We start from the raw sequence: 19,916 nt of genomic DNA on the forward strand, positions 1-19,916 counted from the left end.
CTTGGTACAGCCACCACCAGGAGACCTTCCAGACCCTCCTTCAGTGCTCTCATGGTATCTGGTACCACGTTAATTAAATGGTTTTGCTTCTGTATACTGTCTTAGTCCCTTCAGGCTGCTATAACAAAAAAATGCCATAAATTAGGTGGCTTATATCAACATTTATTTTTTAAATTTCTGGAGGCTGGGAAGTCCACGATCGAGGTGCCAACAGAATCAGTGTCGGGTAAAGACCAGCTTCCTCATGGAGGGCTGCCTTTCTGCTGTCACTTCACGTGGCAGAAGGAGCAAGGGAGCTTTCTGGGGGCTCTTTCACAAGGGCACCAATCCCATTCGTGAGAGCTTTGCCCTTATGACCTAATCACCACCCAAAGGCCCCATGTCCTAATACTATCCCTTTGGGCATTATGTTTTCAACATATGAATGTGGAGGGACCACTTACTTTCAGACCATAGCATCCCTAACACTAAGGGAGCATTTACAGTGTGCTGGGATGATTCTAAGAGCTTTTACATGTACAACAACAGTCTTTGCAATCATCTCATGAAATAGATACAATTTTTACATTCTCATTTTACAGAGAAGGAAATTGAGACACAAAGAAGGGAGGCAAGTTTTTCAAGGTCAATGGCTTGTAAATGGTGGAGCCAGACTTAAACGCAAACAGCCTGACTCCAGAGTCTACACAACCAACACTATGCTCTATTTTTTCTGTCTCTTTTACAAAACAATGGGAGCCAGGGCCGGAAGCATAAAGAGTGCTTAATAAAGACAACATGAATCAACAAATAAATGAAACCCATTCCCTAGCTCCCGGTGGCCCTGGGGTGCTGACTGCAACATCTGCTTTTCCAACGTGGCCACCACCACCCCAAGGCCTCAGACTCGAGGCAGAGAAGATAGTTGGTGGCTTCTGTGCTCCTTCCCCGGAAGGCGTCTTTCCTGGCGCATAGCAGTTCCTGATTTGGCACCAATGCCCCCTGATCTTTAAAAGAACGTCCGCTTCCACTGAAACAGGTAAATTGCTTCAGGGAATGACAGGTTACTCCTCACTCTCAAGATAGAAACTGTTCCTCCAGCCCAGAATGAGTTAGTTGGAAAAAACTGATTTCACGCTTTGCTGAGCCTGATTGTCCTTGAATGCGAGCGCATTATCTGCCTGCCTGCGCTGGTTATGTGCAAGGGCTGCAGTGACTGTGGTTTGGGGGCGCAGGGGGCCCTTCGTAGGGGGAGATCTTGGATCTTGAGCTTTCGGTGGTCCCCTGTGAGCTCGGGAAAAGCAGAGCCATGCCATGTGGCAGACAGTTTTTCTCTCAACACTACTTTCTTGCCTTCAAATCCTCCATGCCTTCCTTTTTTTTTTTTTTTTCCCTGTTTTTCTCCAGGGGCTGCAGACCTGTTTTCCCAGCTGCCAGCCTTGAGGCCTTTCACCCTTGGTTGTTCCACAGACCCATCAGCCTTAATATGCCTGCAAGGGAACTTTCCTCCCCAAATCTGCTTTGCTTGTGCTCCCATCAGTGTCACCTTCAGGCAGCCGGTCACTAAGCCATGAAGCACCTAGATTCCACCCTCCCTTTTATGGATTTCCTGGCCCCCTCTCTGCCCCCTTGATGTGGACATTCTAACTTTAGAGGGTGGACCCAGCTTCCCTGCCTCCAGCCCCCATGAACAGGATGACATGAGACTCCTCACTGAACAAACAGCCTTGCTGCCTGGGACCTTCCAAAGAAGGGTCATCAACCCATCCAGAGAGCAAGCGTGTGACAGGGGCCCACCTGGAGTGTGTGCCTGGCCCTGGCTGCGGCGTGTGTGGTCAGACGCAGGGAGGAGAGAAAATGAAATCAAATCCAGGCAGCCTGATGGTGAACCCCAGGGTTAAGTGGAGTCGAATCCAGCTAAGGTAAGGAGAGGGAAGTGGGAAAGCAGATGGAGGAGGAAAAACAAACAGAAGTCCAACCCCCTGAGGAGTCCATGGTGGGGAGTTCCTCTGGCAAAGGAGGGCGCTCTTTCTAATGCATTTGGCATGTTACAAGGAAACTTACTTTTTTAGGTACCTTTGGATGAAGTTCATGAAAGGATGGCAAAGTCCAACAGAGCTGCTGACTGAATTTTGAATGTGCAAAGGGAACCTAAGGTGTGTGGATAGAGGGTGGGTAGCTGGAGTATTCTCAGGATGAGATTAATAGGAATTTGGTAGTTGGGCAGGGAGCTGGCAGCATGAGAGGAGAGAAGATTCTCAAGGCTGAGAGCAGAGAAGATGACGGCAAAGCCTGGTGAGAAACCAGCAGACTTCCCAGGTCAGGAAACCCTAGTGATCTAGAGGCTGACAAGTAAGACGAGATTGTAGATTGTGATCTCTAAGGCGGTGTGCTCAGAGCTACCTGGTCCCCCCACAACCTTCCAGGAAAGTCCACCCTGTAAGAGGCCTTGTGTTAGCAGTAATCTGGGACAAAATGGAGAAAGTTGGGGCGATGCATGAAATGGAGCAAAGAGATGTCAGAGGAAGTTACAGAGTAGAGATTAAGAATCCAAAAAATGGCAGGAAACTGACGGTAATAGCAGGTGCTGTGCTCCTCTTCATACATGGGGTGGGGCTGGGGTCATCTGTACCCACTGAAGGATGGAGACAGCCCGGCAGCCTGGAGGACTGGGGACACCCAGCTGCATTAGCTTACTGGCCAGCACAAGAAGGGTTGAAGCAGAGAGCACCAAAGGAAAGTTAAGCCTGGAGGAGAGTTTTAAAAGTTAGTTGTCTATGGCAACAGAGAGACTGGAGAGGGTGCAGTTACTGGTACCGGTCTGTATAGGCTTTAGGTAAAATACAGAAGAAAGAAGTTCCCAGAAACCCCTCCAGAGAACCGAGCCAACCCGGTGGGGTTCCAGATGTGGATGGGAGGTAAGTGAAGGGAGATCGCTCTGTGTCTAGGCTAAGAAAGTGGGACAAAGAGGGTCCATCCAGGATGAATGTGCCCAAGGTACCAAAGGAGAGAGGGGCAGAGAGAGGTGTGGTGGAAAAGTACAACCTGCTTCTCTGCATCTGTTCTTGGGTCTGAGCCAGCTCAGATTTCACGCTGCTCCCATCCAGCTGATGGAACAAACACCCAGTGAACTCTACCTGGCTGTGTTCTGTATCATTGGAACCCCCAGGTCCATCGGTGAAGCCCAGTTCCTGGCAGAACAGCCACTGGTGGAAGCCCCGGTAACAATGCCCCTCATTCCTACCCCAGTTAGCTGCTGGGTTCTGCAAATTCCATTCCCCGGATAGCTCATTTCCCTCCTTATCCTCCCAATGCTTCTTTCTTTGCCTACTCCCCATGGGCCTGATACACGGTCCTCTCCTCTGGCTAGGTCTCAGGCTTCCCTTCAGGGGTTGGGCACATGCCAGCTGGTACTCCATCAATGCTCATTAAGTCAGGAGCCAAGCCCTTGTACAACACACCCCACTACACACACACATACACACATACTCACACACACACGTTATCTGACTTCTGGGGTTCTTCCCTTCCATTAAAAAAGCAAGTGTCTTACTGTTTCACACTCAGATTTAAATGTACAAGTAAACTTTGCCAATGTAGGAGAACTGGGGGAACTTACAATGTGCTGCTGAAACCTCCCAGGGGTTAATTCCCTACTGTGTAGCTTTGCACAGATCGGGGACCAGAGAGCCGCCCCATTCCAGCACAGTGGATGGCATAGCTGTGTCTAAACCTTAAGCTGTCCCTTCCAGGGGGCTGCTGAGAAGTGGTCCTCTCTCTTCTCCATCATCTTCCTCTCTTCCTACCCCTCATCTCCCTCTATCAAGTCAGCACTTACATTCTCTACAATGTCAGGCACTGTAGTTGGCTCTTATTTCGATTCATCCTCATCATCACCCTCTGAGACAGGTACCAGCATCCTCATTTCTCACAAGCTCAGAGACTGGTTCAAGGTCCAGAGCTAGGGAGCAGCTGTCCTCTTTGATTGCAAAGCCTCTGCTCTTCCTGCTCTCCCTGCTCTCCTGGGCCACCTCGCACTTGGGCCAGGATCATCTTGCCAGATCCTTATCTTTATTCCCTCCAATCTCTCCAGAAAGCCTTGCTAGAAAGCTGCCTCTTTTGGTCCCCTCCTTTAGTTCAGAATCTGTTAGATCAAGTGTCTTTCCTATTTCTGAGGTGGCTTATAGAAAACCCTGATCCCTTTCTACCAGAAGATGTAGTATGGTCCTTGGCAAATTTATTATTTGAATTGAAAGTAACTGAAATATATTTTGGTCCTTAACAAATTGCACTTTGATTCTATATGTGCCTCCATTGCCACACTCTTAGCTGGGAGAAGAGGGACCAAGTCCAGCTCATCTGCGTGAACTTCAAAATGCTTTATCCAGAGACTGAGGCACTAGGGACATTCAGGTGATGTTTCTGAGGAAAGGGCAATGGCAGAGTGTAGAGTACAGGCCCCACAAATCATGCCAGGTCTGACTGTGCTCCATCATGTCCAGCTCTGTGACCTTGAGCAAGAAGCTCGCCTTTCTGAATCTCAGGTTTCAAAATGAGGAGACTGGTAGTACCCACCCAATATCACATGAGAAGTGCCTTCAAGGGATTAGCACACTGTCATCACAGTGAGTGCTAAATAGATGGTGGTCATTGGTGGTGGTGGAGGTGGTGATGTGACTGTATCCATCCTGTCTCTGACCCTTTCCGATCATCCAACACAGCTACCCAACTGTAATCCTGGTCTCCGTATTCAGTCACCCTGACCCCATCCCCCAGCTGTAATCTCTGGTCTCTGTATTCAGCCTTCTGACTCCAATCTTGCCTCGCCTTTGGCACATGGATTCTGAATTTGGTTTCCAGTATTTGGCTTGGGGATGCTCCCTTATGGTCTTGGGCTTGGAATGGGTCCTTTGGTTCTTACCAAAGCCTGCAGTCTGACCCTGCCCTCGATCCAAACAAAGGCCACTTAATCTGCCTTAATTCTTCCTATTTCCTAGTCATGCTCATCCCACCAAAAGAGAGAAAGAAGAAAGGAATAAGAGCAGGTGGGAGGGAAGAAGGGAGAAAAACAAGGAAGAAGAAAGGGCTTCAGGGAGCTCTCTTAACTCTTCTCTGGACTTTTTCACTATTTAATGCCTGAACTGGGATTGCTGCTTCTAACCTTATTTTCATCTCGTTTGCCATCCACATAGTCACTAGAACAACAGTGAGCATGTATTAATCATGTCCTATGTACGTGACAAGTACAGTTCAGAGCATTTCACATACATTAGCTCATTTAACCCTCACTACCAACATACAAAGTAAACAGGAATAGTAATTTCATTTTAAAGACAAAGAAGTTGACACCCCCTTGCCCACCTGCTTGAGCATCTTGCCTGAGGTTGCATAGCTAGTAAAGCAGCAAAGACAAACTTCCCAACAGAATGGGCACTCAAGACCAACCTAGTGACTGTCTTTGCACGAGACTGCAAGCATATCAAGGCGCAGGCAGCTTTTAAGGCAACCTATTCAGATTTGGCTACTACCCGGGACTGGGGGAGTTGGGATGGGACCAACATCTGGGTGAGGGTATCCCTACTCCCTTGCACAAATTTTCCCCCAAAGGGCAGCTAAAACTTGAGAGGCCCTTGAGCAAGGAGAGACTCAAAAGGCCTGTCTATCTTCCCCATCCTGATACACACACATAACAGTGGGTCCCCAAAGGTCAGGGCTCTCATTCACCTTTCTAGCTCCCCTACTCTCTTGCACAGTGCCCGACCCAGTACATGCTTTGCACACATGGTGTTATTCAGCCTGATCTCTCCAGGTTATACTGTGAATTTCATGAAATAATATTGGTAAAAGTGTCTCATAAAAGGTTAGGTACTTCTCAAATAAAATTCATCATCATCATTATTATTATTACTGTCTTTCAAAAAATTCCAACTATTTGAAAGGCTGTTGAAGAGTTTTCATGCCATTGGAAAAAGGAAGGAGGCACAGCCACGCTGAGTTTCTTTGGAAGGGGTCACACTGTGGTTTGAAGACTTCTGTATAGTCTAAGTTACGCTTTTCTTGCTCAGACTGTGTGGAGAAAGAGCAACCGGGGGCGGGGGGTGTCCCACCACTGCCCCTCTGCCACCTGTTTGTGGCAGAGCCATCTGGAGCCCACCCCTGGACTGGCTGCTCATTCCTTGCCTTTGGTCGATAAACAAACCCAGGAGACTGAGTAGCCAGTATGGGTGTTTGTAGAGAGCAGTTGAGGAAACATTCCCAGCCCAGAGGACACAGCTGGGGCGGCTGTCAGAACAATCCAGGCCTCTGGGAAAAGGCGAGGCTTAGCCTAGCAAACATGGCCTCGGCCTCGGCTTGACCTCTGGATGCCACGTGTCACCTTCGGTGGGAAAATAAATAGTCCCCTTGTCTGGAATGCACACTGCTTCTCTTGTGGAACATGGGAAACGGGCAGCAATTGTGCGGGAGGAAAAGCCTGTCTGCAGGCTGTCCTCGGGGCCTGTGGGCGGGCAGGCTGCCTCCTGGCAGTACTGCTGTTGTCTCCCTGATGGCTCGCTCCTCACTCTGTGGTGACGGTTCAGGATGTAGTTTTACAGATGGGCCAGGGATGCTGTCCATACAGCTTTGTAAGGTGGGGGTTGGGGGTCAGAGGGCCACATTTCACTTTGGTTACAAGAAGCTGCTTGACTTGTATGAAGACTTCTGACAGGGAGCGGGCCCTGGTCAGGTGGTGCAATGCTCACTTTAGATCCTGGCTGCCGACACCTATTGCCTGGAGCCCCGAGAGGTGCCCAGAAAAGGTAGTCTCTCGGTGGGAGTGAAGAAGCTGACTTGGGTGGCAGTGAGTTTGCTAAGCAGGCACTGAAGGGGGGCCACAGTTTTTTCACCCATCAGCTGGGCTGCTCAACCTCTAGGACTGTAAGAGGAACCAAACAGCTTTCCTCTTCAGAACTAAGTTTAATTACCTGAGCTTGACTTCCAGGAGCCATTCTATTACAAAGTGTTCTGATGCTGGGTCCAAGCTCAGTGGAGCGAGGGGCACACTTGATGAGTAATATCTGTCACCAGGGCAGACTGTGAAGGGTTGGGACTGTCAGAACGTACGTACCTCTCTGCCATCCCTGCCCTAGCCCCCTCTCCACATGCATCCTAGTGGCTGTCAGGGTCTCTCCCTTCCAACCCCTCCCCGGGCTGACGACTGTCCACCTTCATTCACCTTTATCCCCACCAATGAAAATGCCCTCCACAACCCAAGCCAGAAACCTGGATCTTACCACAAAATGCAACTTTTTCATTTCCCTCCAGATATGGGTAATTTACAAATCCTTCCAGTTCCACTTTTGCAAGATCTTTTTAGTCCCTCCCCCCTCATTTCCCCATCTACACAGTCTTTGTTTTAGCTCATGTCTCACCTTGATGAGCATAGTACCCTTCCAACAGGTCGATCTGAGTTTGACCTCATTCCAAACAGTTATCATCCACAACCATCATAAGAGGGACAGAAGCATCCTAAGGCAAGAGGAGAGATAGAAAATGTGGACACCAGGAGATGCCTAGGAAAGCTGATACCAAAAATCAGAGGCTATAGGACTTCAACACAGAGAGGAGGAACTCTTTAAATGGTGATAGAGCTACCTGAGATGGCTCCAGGCACACAAATCCTAACTTGTTGGACTCCCAGTGGCTAAAATTCAGGATGCTTCTCCAGCATCTCTGTTCCCTGCACTGTTCACTGCTCTCTCTCCCTCTCTCCCCGACGGTCCCCTCATTCCCCCGCCACCATTTGCCTTATTAACTGATCTCCTAAATGCTTCCAAAGCGTCCTTATTCAAGTATTTGTAGTAACCAGTTCAATGATCTTTATTCTTCAAACTCTGAAGTCGAAGAAAGCTTAGAATTTGCTCTTGTTCTTTCAGTAGCCTCATTATCTCTTCTGGTCATTTTGTTCCTGTCTCCAGAGGAGTCAGGTGCCCAGAGGAAAACTTGAGGCACAATATGGGTGACCACTGGCCAATGAGTGGGAAGCTTGTGGGGCTCAGGAGATTCTTTTTTTGGAGAGCCGGCCCTCAGCAGAGCGTCTGCCCTAGGGAGTAGAAAGCACCTGTGATTTGTTTCAACGAGCTACACAGGGATGATTTCCTCCCTGGAGCAGTACGATGGGCTTTAAAGACATGGAAAGGGAACACAGCATTTTGTAATAAATCTGGCAGATGCCCTTGCCCAGAAGGAAGGGAAGCTCAGTGACTTGGACATTAAGCTGTCAGAGTATGGCTGGACAGGTCAAACGAAGACAACCCTGGCAGAGGGTCAGGTTCCTAGACTCTGGGAAAGACTTGAGCCACCTACTGGCGAAGGGTAAATAAGACATCTTCCAGAGAGCCTTGTGGGAAGAGAACCAGGGAACCAATGCACAGCTTTTAATTGTAGAATCCAAAGTGTTGATTTTTTATTTTAATTAGCAAGCCATGGGACATTGTATCTGAGCCTTGCACATGGCAGGAAAAGTAACAATTATTTCCAGGGTTTCCAAAGAACTGATGATCTGTTTTGATCATTTTTGCTGGTATCTCCAGAAGCATCCTAAGGCAAGAGGAGAGAGAGAAAATGTGGACACCAGGAGATGCCCAGGAAGGGTGATATGCCCAGGAAGGACTGAGGGAAGACTGGAAGTATTGAGATCCATTAGAAAGCAATCATCAGTGCTTTTTCTAGGTAAAAGTTGAGTGGATTTTTGAGATAATTAAAAATCAACATTTAAACTGCAGAAATTCTTTCCCCCCTTTTTAAAAAAGGCAATTCTCTTAATATTCTTCAGGAAAGCCTTCCCTGTCCCCAGGGACTGGATTAGATGATCCTATTATGCAAACTCATTGCCTTCTGTACTTTCCTTCCCAAGTACTTCTCATAATTTTTAATCATACCTCTGTATCTTTCTTCATGTATTTAATATCTATTTCCCCACCAGACTATAAATTCTGGGAGTGCACAACCAGATTGTCTGTTCTTCCCTGCTTTATCCTGAGCACCTAGCACATGCCAGAGACATAATCTAAACTCAAAGGAACTGATGACAATGATGGACTTGAGGGTGGACAGAGGGAAGCTAAGGACATGAGGGTGTAATAAAGAGTACAATGCAGTAGAGGCTGTAGACTGGAGGTCCAAACGAAGATGAAGAATTATTACAGTGTGTTTCAAAAGAAGGTTGGCCAGAGGTTATGGGAGATGTGGAATTGAGATTTTAAGAGCGAGCGTAGCTGCTGGTGATGACACAACCTAGACTAGGATATTGCACGGGAGTTGGTTAGATGAGGAGCTGAATGTCTGAGGGAAGCTGTTGGCTGTGTCTTCTCCATAGATATTGCAATTAACAAAATTGATTGTTAATGTCAGGAGTGGTATGAAAAGCTGAAGCCTACAGTGAATAATGGGGAGATGGCGGGACCAGTGACTGACAACAAGGAGAGGTAGAAAGTGGCATAGTTTGATGGCATGTGTTTCCTCCATCCATTTTTTAGACAAGCATTTACTAAGTGCATACTATATATGAAGTCCAGTACATGCTGTGCGTGATGCAAGTAACAGTAAAATATTGTCCCTCCTTCAAGGGGCTTGTAATTTACTGCCTGTAAGTGTAAATAAGATTGAAAGGCATTTAGTGATTGAAGCATTATTGATCATCTGTGACAAGCATAATACTAGGCCTTTATGGACACCATGGATCTTGCCTTCAAGGAGTTTACTGTGTGGGGGAGAGACAACCAGCAATGTAGAAAATTATAACCTGGCAGGATGAATGCTAATATTGAGATTCCCGCATGAGGTGAAGGGGCCTTGAGGAGGTTTCCTAATCTAGACTAAGGAAAGGGAATCAGAGAAAAATTCCTGGAAGAGAATATGACTGATTTCAATTTTGAAGAAAGAATAAGAGGAAGTGGTGTGAGGCAGACTAGAGATTCTCCTAGAGAGAGGAAATTGAGTGAAGAGCGTGGTGGTGAGTGGAAGGATGATAAATCTGGAGACCTCTAAGAAGCTCTGTGTGATGGGAGCTTAAAGGGAGATGCGAGAAGTGGCAGGCGATGAAGCTGAAAAGGGAAGCAGGTACTAGATCATAAAGATTTTTAGCGGGGAAGATTTTAGTAGCTCAGTGGTAGAGCATGTGCTTAGCGTGCATGAGGTCCTGGGTTCAATCCCCAGTACCTCCTTTAATATAAATAGATAGATAGATAGATAGATAGACAGACAGACAGACAGACAGACAGATAGACAGACAGACCGACCTAATTACCCCTCCCAAACAAACAAACAAAAAAGGTCTCTGTGACAGTCTAGGGAATGAACTCTCTGAGATGCTCTCAGTTATTTATTTTCTATTATTTTCTGCTGGTTTGTAAGATCCAAGAGTTCACGGATCTTTTCTTTGTCCATTCGTTACATCCAGCTTTAGAAGCAGAATCTGACACAAAGTAGATACTCCATAAATGTTTCCTGACTGAGTGAATAATGAATAAAATTTTAACCTCCTCTGTGGCTTCTGGATAGAGCCATGGTCAGACGCCTTTGAGCTTTTAGGAATAGACAGGCTAACATATTTTGCAATGAGAAGTCACCCAAGGTTCTTCAAACAAGACATTCTTCTATGATGTACATTATTCTGAATATCATAACATCTCCAAAAGACCAAAGTTTGCTGATGAAAGAAAGTATGAAAAGGTAGCTTCCCAAACAACTCTATTCAGTTTCATAAGGAACTACTGCACAAAACAAAAAGCCACCTACTCTTACCTAAAATATTTTCAGAGCTTTAATTTTAAGTGAAAATTTTAGAGTACCACATTCTCAGGCACTATTGAGGCTTAATGAGATGACTGCACTTGGCAGAGACTATCAGAGTCCATACCCTGACTATATATTTATTGTCAAACTCTTTTTCCTCAAATAGAACGTTTTTAGGGGAGGATGGTGGGGGTGAGATCTCCCAAGTAAGTCTTGCCAGAAAATTAAGAATGTGAGAAGGGCGAGAGCCACGAACCAGAAGGGGACATTAATGTTTTCCAAACTGTAGTCCAAAGAAGGCTAATGCCATTAACTAGAGCAAGAGCAACAAAAGCTGAGTGGCTGTGGGGGAGGGTGGTATTCTGTCTAAATAAATCTGGTCATGTAGTTATTAAGACTCATTTAAACAGGCTTCTTTACTGCAGAATTTCCATGCATCTGGAGATGTTCCTAAGCTTTGAGGTGACCTATCATATCCATTATTTTGGCCTCAGTACTTCCCAAGAAACAGTTACTAACATGGGTGAGATGTGGCTTTGACATACTGGAGCATCAGGACTGCGTAGTGGGTTGTGGAAGTGATAAGAGATGAGTCCACATACATAGTCGAGGGGAGATGAACAGCAAAGACATAGCTTTGATGATCTATTACCTTGAAGGGCACAAGCTGCAATACTTGATGTGGAAATGTGGGCAGTGTTGGGATTTTAAGCAGATTTCATGCTAGCTAAAGCAACCTACCTGACAGAGGCTTTTAAGTCTTCCTCTGCTGCCTTTAATTCATTTGGCTAGAAGACATTTCTGATGGAAGCATTTCCTTATCTAAGGTCTGGAGTCTTTTTTTTTTTTTTTGCATTCTATTTTGGTTTGAGGCTTATTACTGCTTCTCTTTTGATTACCATAAATTTAGGTAGAAAAGATCATTTCTCTTTCTCTTCATGTAATTCTAGAACCAAGATGTTCTGATAGTTCTGAATGAAGGGGGAGCAACGAAGATGGTACAGTAGAAAGCTCACCTGTCACTGGCACACCAAAATCACAGCTATCCGCAGAACAACCATCCATGACAAAAATGAACCTACTGGAAAAGATCTTCTAAAACTAAAGACACAAAGAAGGAATCACAATGAGATGGGTAGGAGGGGCAGACTCTCAGTATAATCAAATCCCATAGTTCCTGGAGGGGAGCCCACAAACTGGAGAATAATTATCTTGCAGAGGTTTTCCCATAGGAGCGAGAGTTCTGAGCCCTACATCAGGCTCCCCAGCAAGGGGGCCTGGCACGGGGAAGATGAGCCCCCAGAGCATTTGGCTTTGAAGGCCAGTGGGGCTTAACTGCAGGAGCCCCACAGGACTGGAATAGAGACTTCACTCTTAAAGAACACACACAAAATTCCACATGTACCAGGACCTAGGGCAAAAGCTGTAATTTGATAGGAGCCTGGGCCAGACCTAACTGCTGGTCTTGGAGAGACTCCCGGAGAGGCAGGGAGGCAACTGTGGCTCACCATGGGGACAGAGACACTGGCAGCGGCCATTCTTGGGAGCTATTTCTACTGTGTGGACTCTGGTGCTGGTAGATGCTATGCTGGTGTTGGCAGGCGTCTTAGTGGCATCCTCCCTCCAGCTCGTTGGCCCCACCCAAAAGCCTGTAGGCACCAGTGCTGGGACACCTCAGACCAAGCAGCAAACTGGGCAGGGACACAGCCCCATCTATCAGCAGACAGGCTGCCTAAAGACTCCCTAAGTCCACAGTCACCTCTAGACATGCCCCTAGACACGGCCCTGTTCACCAGAGGGCCAAGACCCAGCTCCACCCACCAGTAGGCAGGCACCTACCCCTCCCAGCTGGAAGCCTGCACAAGCCTCTAGATCAGCCTCATCCACCAGGGGGCAGAGAACAGAAGCAAGAGAACTACAATCTCACAATGCAGGCGAGAACCTACCCTGGGACCAGCTAGGCCCTGCCCCTGCCCCTGCCCACTAGGAGGCCAGCACAACCTTCAGGACACCCCAGACTCCATACCCAACTGTGTCAGAAACCGTCCCCCCTCACCCCCCCATCAACGATCTGAAACAAGATCTGGGACCCCTGGGATCTGTAGCCAGACTCCAGAAACCAGGTCTGCCTGCTAGTCACCTGGCAATAACCCCAGGATCTGGCTTCAGCTGCTAGTGGATGGACAACAGCCTGAGGCTTCAGGGCCCTGACTCTGCACACCAGTGGGCTAGCACAAGCCCTGGTTCCCCCTAAGATTCTGCAACCAGACCCCTCATAACCAGGCCCCGCTAACCATCAGCCAGCAGCATCCACACAAGACAGAGCCTGGCAACCAACCAGACTGGGGGCCAACCAAGCCTACCAAACCACCCACACAGTCGGCCAACCACAACAGAAGGATTTACACAGCCCTCTTAGTGGGGAACCCCTAGAGCATATGGCTTGGGTGATGAGAGCAGAGTGCACTGCTGGGATGCATAGGACGTCTCCTACAGAGGGCCACTGCTCCAAGGTGGAGAAATGTTACTAACCTACCACATACATTAAAAATACAAATAGCAACTCAGACAAAATGAGGCAGCAAAGGAATATGTTCCAGATGAAGGAACAAGATAAAACCTCAGAAGAAGAACTAAGTGAAGTAGAGACAGACAATCTACCTGAGAAACAGTTCGAAGTAATGATCATAAAGGTGATCAAAGAACTCAAGAGGAGAATGGATGCATAAAGCAAAAAGTTAGAAGTTTTTAAGAAAGAGTTAGAAAACATAAAGAACAATGTAACAGAGATGAAGAATACAATAACTGAAATGAAAAATACACTAGAAGGAATCAATAGTAGACTAAATGATGCAGGAAAATAGATGAGTGAGCTGGAAGACGGAGCAGTGGAACTCAGTGCTGCCCAACAGAAAAAAGAGAACAGAATAAAAGGAAATGAGGACAGTTTAAGAGACCTCTGGGACAACATCAGGTTCACTAATATTTGCATTATAGGGTTCCCAGAAGGAGGAGAGGGAGAGAAAGGGCCTGAGAAAATATTTGAAGAGATAATAGCTGAAAACCTCCCTGTCCTGGGAAAGGAAATAGTCATGCAACTCCAGGAAGCACAGAGACTTCCATATGGGATTAACCCAAAGAGGAACACACCAAGACACACTGTAATCAAAGTGACAAAAATTAAAGAGAGAATATTAAAAGCAGCAAGGGATAAGGAACAAACAACACACAAGGGAACTCCCATAAAGCTATCAGCTGATTTTTCAGCAGAAACTCTGCAGGCCAGAAAGGAGCGGCACAATATATTTAAAGTGATGAAAGGGAAAAACCTACAACCAGGAATACTCTATCCAGCAAGGCTCTCATTCAGATTTAATGGAGAAATCAAAAGCCTTACAGTCAAGCAAAAGCTAAAAGAATTCAGCACCACCAAACCAGCTTTATAACAAATCTTAAAGGAACTTCTCTAGAACCAAGATGCTCAGAGATGCAGGATTAAGCACCAATTTGGTGTTACAAAATACAGTTACAACTATATTTATAACTATAAATACAATGTATATGTAGAAAATATCTCATATTGTTTGTTACATGGACGGATTTCCTAAAAATTCTTTTGAGTGGCTCATAGTTCTTCTGAATATTGACCAGGGTGGTGGTAGCTGGAAGTACTTTAATTAACAAGCCATAGCAGCTCTGCAAGGAAGTGTGGGTGGACTAGGAAGCCAGTTAGCTGCCTGTGACTTGAATGGTGCTGTGTCTGGGAAGAAAGATTAGTCATGCTGCTGGTACTTCTGACAAGCCGTCTTTGAAAAGCCTACAAAACCATGGGCACTGGACTCATAGAATGCTGGTCTTAAGGTCTCCCAATAAACTACGGAAAGAAAATAAGACAAAATACCATGCAAGATAGAATATGAGTGCCTAAGAGAGGATCAAAAATGTATGTAGTTACAAAGAAGAAAGATATAATAAGTGATTGGGGGAAGGGTGCAATCAGTAGAGACTTCAAGGGCCTTAAAGGATGGAAATCCACCCCTGAGGTCAAAGAAAGGTGTAGGGAAGAGGCACTGGGTCAGACGGTTTCTGTGTCAGGACACCAGGTGGAGTGAACCGATTGAGACGGATTAGGGTAGACTGGGCAGCAGAGTACAAAATGGGTGTCAATGACGTGGTTCTAATTTGAAGAGTTCCCAGGACCCATTCTTCATTTGATTGCAGAGGAAGACAACCACAATTGAAGACTTACTTCATTTCACAGACTTTAGGATCAGTCAAATCCGTGTTTGAACTTTTACTGTCTATATCACTTTAAATAAATTATGTAACTTCTTGACTCTGCATTTCTCCAACTTCAAAAAGAGTATAAGAATACCTTCCAGGGCCATTATGAAAAATGAATGAAATTGGTGGTTAGAAGGTGTCAGCCCAATGCTTGGCACACAGCAGTTGCACAGTAGTTCCCTTCTGCTCTATAAGGAAGAGCACAGTAAGGTGGCTCACAGAAATTAGGTTTCAAGATCACACTTTGCCTTGAATAAAGAGAAATGCATATAGTAAACATCTCAGTGGCATTCCGCATACACACCCAAAAAAGGGTTTTTAGGTTCCTGCTCAGCCATGAGGGTACTTATTTAAGCCGTACATCTTGGGTACCAGGAAAAAGTCTTTGGTACACATGGTTTAAGTCTCTCTACTCAACAATATTGATCTAGTTTCTAGTAATTCAGTGATGGGGGTATGGGAAGTCTACAGTAGCCAAATAGGAACTGCAGGCAAGGTTTTCTTTTATATGACTCAAAATTATGTCACCAATCCTAAAGATAATAAAGATGCCATCCATATAAGTCAAAAGCATTCTTTGTGAAAAATCAATATATCATATATCATGTGATGGTAAGCATCGCTGCTATTGGCCAAAATTCAGAAAAAAATTTAAATTCATTGTTTGGAAAGATCTTAGACTCAAGATTTGATTGTATTTCAGAAGAAAAGAGAGCACTGTGTAATTATCCAGATAAAGATGAGTCGAAATTTTAAAAATTGTATTCTTTAAAAGAGTGTTTGTTTTTTCTGAGCTGGTTCTAAATTAATGGTATGTTACGGGTCCGAGCGGCCGCATCCTTTCCCTGCAGAGGAGCCTCGCTCCGCGCCCTGACATGGCGGGCGGGCGCCGCGGCCCGCTGCTGACGGCGCTCCTGGCCGCCTGGGTCGCGGCGGCAGTGGCGGCGGCCGAGGAGGACGCCCGCCCGGAGCAGGCCGCGCTGCCTGAGGAATGGAGCCTCGTGCTGCCTAAGACCGCCTCCCACTGGACGCTGGTGATGGAGGGCGAGTGGATGCTGAAATTTTACACCCCGTGGTGTCCATCTTGTCAGCAGACTGATTCAGAATGGGAGATATTTGCAAAGAATGGTGAAATACTTTAGATCAGTGTGGGGAAGGTAGATGTCATTCAAGAACCAGGTTTGAGTGGCCGCTTCTTTGTCACCACCCTCCCAGGATTTTTTCATGTGAAGGATGGGGTACTCCACTGTTACCGTGGCCCAGGAGTCTAGGAAGACCTGCAGAATTGTATCTTAGAGAAGAAACGGCAATCAGTTGAGCCTCTGCCTGGCTGGAAATCCCTGGCTTCTCTAACGATGTCTCGAATGGCTGGTCTTTTTAGTATCTCTGGCAAGATACGGCATCTTCACAACTATTTCACAGTGACCCTTGGAGTACCTGCTTGGAGTTCTTACGTCTTTTTAGTTGTAGCCACCTTGATTTTTGGCCTTCTCATGGGTCTGGTCTTGGTGGTAATATCAGAATGCTTCTCTATGCCACTTCCACGACATTTATCTGGACATTCTGAGCAGAATCTGAGGTCAGAGGAGGCTCATGCGGCTGCAGTTGCAGGATGCAGAGGAGGAAAAAGAGGATTCAAATGAAGAAGAAAACAAGGACCGCCTTGTAGATGAGGAATAAGAGAAAGAAGAGCTGGGTGATGACGAAGCAGAGGAGGAAGAGGAGGACGGCCCGGCCGCTGGTGCAGACGAGGAGAGGGGTGCCGCTCAGGACGTGGCCCCGAGAGAGGCCCGGGAGGACGTCGGGCCGGAGGTTGGGCCGGGCGAGGCTCTGGACGCCGCCTCCGAGCAGCGCCCTTCAGCCGATGCAGAGGTGGCAGAAGACACTTTGAGGCAGCGTAGAAGTCAGCATGCTGACAAGGGGCCGTCGGCCTGATGACAGCATTTCCAACAATACAGACCAGAGAAATACGCCAGCTTCCCTCTGGTCTGCAGTTTAAACCAAACCCTTATTTTTTTTTCCTGAATGAGCAAGCTTCTCTTAAAAACTGATCTCTAGTCTTGCAGTCTCCTGGCATTGAGCCTCACGTGTGTTAAGGAGAACCTTTTGGGCATGACAATCAGGATACAGGAAACAAACATGCTGTTAGGAACTGTTTTAGTCCTAGGATGGGCACAGATTCATTTACTTGGGGCCACAGAGTTATGAGCAGAGGAAGCCCTCCGCAGCCCTCCTCGCTCTGTTTGTAGACAGCAGATGGGGCTGCGGGCCCCGAGGTGCGAGCAGGGCATCCCAAGCAGGGTGTCCCCACAGCACAGCCAAACTGCTTCCTCCTCTTATCAAACTGTAAGATACATCAGGCACGCTAGTACAGGGGTGCTTTTTTAGATGGCCTTGGATATTATTGTAGAAAAGTGCTTGGAAGTCATCCTGACTCTTAAATCTGCCTTGTCGGGTTTTACTTCTTACCTGTAACATTTCCACCTTTCCCATCACACGTCTGCGGGCCCCCCACGCTCTGCGCGGTACTTCCTGCACGAGACGACTCTGACGGCAGTCAGCTTGACATCAGCGGCCTTCCTCCTGACTCAAGGGTTCAGGCTGTCAAGAAGCCCAGCCCCTGAAGCCACGACTGCCAAGCGTCTCAGATGAAATGTTGTAGCCTTCGGAGATTCAAAAGGAAGTAGGGGTTTTACAGGAGAGATTTTAGTTGTTGTTTTTAGCCAAAGTGTAGTGATTTTTTCTTTTTTTTCAAAAAGTTCCCTTAGCAATATTCCTTTTGAAGCCAGAAATCTCCTGTCTTGCCAGTATAAGGTAGTCCTACGAAGAAAACTTAAATCCTGTGTTGTTTTGTTTCCATCTCAAGGGTTCCCTGGCTCTTGAACCACATTAATAATAACTGAAAAGCCACTTCTGGTTTTTCTTCAGTGATGTGCTTTTGGTGAAAGAATTAATGAAAGTGAGTATCTGGAAATGAAAGATTTGGTTTCGTTTCCTTCATCCTTAATCTTGTAAAGAATTTTATCCCTGTAAATCTCTCAATACTCAATCTACTGAAAATACCCAGGGGGCCCAATGTCTTTTAAAAAATCCTTCCATCTACTTGATTGGTGTTTTAGAATAAATTCATAAAATTTGAAAAAAAATGATACGTTATAACTGAAGATGTCTTAAGATCTAGAAAATCTAATGTTTTCTGATTTAGATCCAGATCCTCAGTCTTTGTCATTTCCACCTTCTGTCATATTCACTGCTCTCACTGCTCCCTTGCTGATCTACACCCATTCACATGACACCAAGACCATTACCACCCTGGTACCAAAACCAGTCTACTTCCCTCTCTCTGTAATTGTGCAAATCTCAGTCTTTAAAGAATAAAGTTGCCACCAACTGCAGTTTAATTCTCGCTTTTGAGGTACCTCTTGGCTATTTCACTCATCCGTATATACTATGTGACAGCTGCATAAAGACTTCTACTGTAGATGCCTGTCCCACCCCCACAGTACTGTAGCTGTTGGCTTCAGTATTGGACTGAGGAGGAAAAACAATCATTTCTGCATTAATCATGAATAGGATGAGCTTCTCTCTGTTACTTAGAAGCTCTTTTTTGTTTACATTTACTTTCTGTGTCCTGCTTGCAAATTCTTCATATTTACCCACAACGAAACAAAAACATGGTTGCTTCAGATGTTGCCTCAGAAATTCTCTGTATGTACGAGTTTGCTGTTTCAATTTTTTTTTAATTGGACTTTGTTTTTAAGGCTTGTACATTCATCTATGTAGACATGATTTTCTTGGTACTTATAAGGCAATATATAATTATACTTTAATATATATAAATTTTAAATACATATAATGTATATGGAAATATACATTGTATGTGAATCTGTGGCTACCTGACTTAGGAACTGAATATCTTTTTCAGAAAGGGCTGGATCGTTTTATCTTTTTCATTCTGTATCTCTAGCACCTGGTAGAATGCCTGTATAATGAGGCACTCAGCAAATATTTGCTTATTATGGCTGAAAAAAAGAATGAATTTCTTTCCAAATCTGTATTTAAGGTTTTTTGGTTAAAAGGCTATACTCAGCATAAGTTTGAATTTGTAATGAGAAGCTTTTTTAAAGGAACCAATTTAGGAGCTCAACTTGTTCCTGAGAAGAACTATTCTTACACTGGTTTAAAGCACATTTAGAACATCTGAAATACCTCCTGTGAGGGAACATGCCTCACTCTGCTTCAGGAGTCGAGGGGATAATCACTTCCTTTTATACAGGGAGTCTGAGAGATTAAAAAATCAAAGGGTTCCTCCTACTTCCAGAAGCATCCCAACTCGACATGATAGTTTAATTTTTCATCCCTGTCATGTAGGAAAAACAACCCGGGAAACTGTAGAAAGGCAAACTCACACATTCCATTGAATAGGTCTGAGTGCCTGTTGAATAATTAAATCAATTTCAGAAGAAAAAGAAAAAGAAAGACCTTCAGGGTTTTGCTGCAGCAAAGTCAGAATGCCTGATAATTATGGCAAAAGGAAGAGGTACTGAGAGTGGTGAATCTCAGAGTTTATTTTGTATTAAGAAAGCTGACACAACACAAATAACATATAGAACTAGTGCTTGGTTCACATCACTGTTTCCCTGTTTCAATAAAACTTCTATTTCTAAGTGGAAGTATACATTGCCTAGCAGTTCCAGTTCAAGCCTGGGGTCTTAGGTCTCTTACCAGCCTGGGGTCAGAAGTCTACACTGCAGGGAAATTTCTCAAGTCAGAAGAAGAGGAAGAGCAAAGGGCAGTCTTTGAAATAGTTAATTTGCAAACTTTCACTACCAAGTCATGGAAAGCATCAAAATATCAATGGACGTATTTCCACAAAGGCA

At 45.7% G+C, this 19,916-nt stretch overlaps 1 protein-coding gene and 1 pseudogene across 1 annotated transcript in view; one reads left to right on the forward strand and one right to left on the reverse strand.

The window, feature by feature from the left end:
- Positions 1-19,916, reverse strand: part of SPON1 (spondin 1) — a 391,445-nt gene that overhangs the window by 319,924 nt on the left and 51,605 nt on the right. The window lies entirely within an intron of this gene.
- Positions 15,912-16,971, forward strand: LOC105086708 (thioredoxin-related transmembrane protein 4-like; annotated as a pseudogene).

The sequence above is a fragment of the Camelus dromedarius genome, chromosome 12 (genome assembly GCF_036321535.1).
Source record: "Camelus dromedarius isolate mCamDro1 chromosome 12, mCamDro1.pat, whole genome shotgun sequence".
Lineage (NCBI taxonomy): Eukaryota > Metazoa > Chordata > Mammalia > Artiodactyla > Camelidae > Camelus > Camelus dromedarius.